At 43.7% G+C, this 1,861-nt stretch overlaps 1 long non-coding RNA gene across 1 annotated transcript in view; it reads left to right on the forward strand.

The window, feature by feature from the left end:
* LOC116090503 overlaps positions 1-753 on the forward strand; it is a 2,558-nt gene extending 1,805 nt beyond the window's left edge. Inside the window, exon 2 of the long non-coding RNA XR_004118699.1 lies at positions 305-753. This is a non-coding gene — a long non-coding RNA (uncharacterized LOC116090503). The remainder of the gene's footprint in view (positions 1-304) is intronic.
* Positions 754-1,861: the final 1,108 nt, after the last annotated feature.

A 1,861-nucleotide genomic window follows, 5' to 3' on the forward strand; every position in this document is an offset into this window, starting at 1 on the left:
CTCAGAAATCCACCTGCCTCTGCCTCCCAAGTGCTGGGATTAAAGGCGTGCGCCACCACCGCCAGGCACTAACTACTTCTATTTTACTAGGGGTTATAGGTCAGGAACTCAAGCAGGTCAGGAAGTAGGAGCTGATGTAGAGGCCATGGAGGGATGTAACTTACTGGCTTGCTTCCCCTAGCTTGCTCAGCCTGCTCTCATGGTAGGGACGGTTCTTATAGAACCCAAGACTACCAGCCTAGGGATGGCACCACCCACAATGGACCTTCCCCCCTTGATCACTAATTGAAAAAATGTCTTACAGCTGGATCTCATGGAGGCACTTTCCCAAATGAAGCTCCTTTCTCTGTGATAACTCCAGCCTGTTTCAAGTTGACACACAAAACCAGCCAGTACAGTGTCCCTCCAAGAAGTCCAACACTCAACTAGCAGAAGTTCCAGAAGCAGAGGAGAGCTTAAAGTTGTCAAAGAGACAATGCAAGAAAACTTCCTAGAATCAAAGAACAGGGGTTCCCAAAGGTGAGCTCACTGAGCATCCAACTCAAGGAGAAGAAGAGACGTACCCGAGGGAGGTCACCGCTGTGACACTTAAGCAGCAGGTCAACAGTACTGCTTTGGTAGTCTGTGGGGTGAATGAAATGGGATGGGACAGGGTAACAGTCATTTACCTATTCACAAATTTTAATGGAGCATGAAAACCTATAATACAACAATAAAAAGATCTAAAGATAATAAAGCAAAATTACCTACCAATGGTGAATAAAATAGAAAAATTTACCCAAAGATAATATTTATAGGCGCTGGGACTGTGCAAGTGAGCTAAGTGGTGCAGCCTTGGGATTAGACCCTGTCTTTATTTAAAGTGAAGATTTGGGGTAGCTCAATAAAGCACTCACACAGCAAGTAAAAGGACCGGACTGGATCTGAGCACCTCCTAAAAACTGGCTGTAATGACCGATGCTTGTAATCCCAGCATCAGAGAGGTGGGGAGTCTTGGAGTCTTGGTGGCCAGCCCCCCAGCCTAGCTGATGAGCTCCAGGCCTCAACAGAGGTGGCTGGCATTCTCCTTTGAAGCCTTGAGAATGACATCTGAAGTTGTCCTCTAGATTCCCCTTCCATGTACTCACGTGCGTGTGTGCAAGTGCATGGACACACACACACAGACACACACACATATGTGCACGCACACACACATAACACACACACCCAAGCATGCATGCATAAGCATACACACTTATAAAAGGCTTGAGAGTTGGATTGGTGGGTAAGAGCATTTGCTGAGCAGATAGGAGAACAAGTCCAGGACTGTTACAGACAGGAAGATCACAGGGACTTGCTGACTGCCAGCCTAGCTCTAGGTTCTGTGAGAGACCTTATCTCAAAGCAGTAAAGTGGAGAGCAATAGACCTGATGCTTTCCTGTGGACTCCTCATATATACTGGAGCCCTATACATGTATATATAACATATACACACACATATATACCACACTTATACACACATACATAATCACATAAACAAATACATATATAATAAATATATAGTATATAGTTATAATAATGTATAATATAAAATAAATATATAATATACAATAAACCTAACAGATAACATATAAATATAATATATATCCCCATGCATACATACACACATATATAAATGGATACACATGCAAACAGGGAGATAAAAAGAAGTGGGACAGAAATAGGGGTTCCAACAGAGAAGAGGAGAAGACAAAGAATTCCTTAAATAATGGCTTAGGGAGACCAAGGAGGCAGTAGGGCTCAGGGCAGCACAAAGCCAGAGGATGTAAGGGCCAGGGAATTTATCCCCAGGAATATAAACGGTCTTGGCAAATCAAGGGA

The sequence above is a fragment of the Mastomys coucha genome, unplaced genomic scaffold (genome assembly GCF_008632895.1).
Source record: "Mastomys coucha isolate ucsf_1 unplaced genomic scaffold, UCSF_Mcou_1 pScaffold15, whole genome shotgun sequence".
NCBI lineage: Eukaryota > Metazoa > Chordata > Mammalia > Rodentia > Muridae > Mastomys > Mastomys coucha.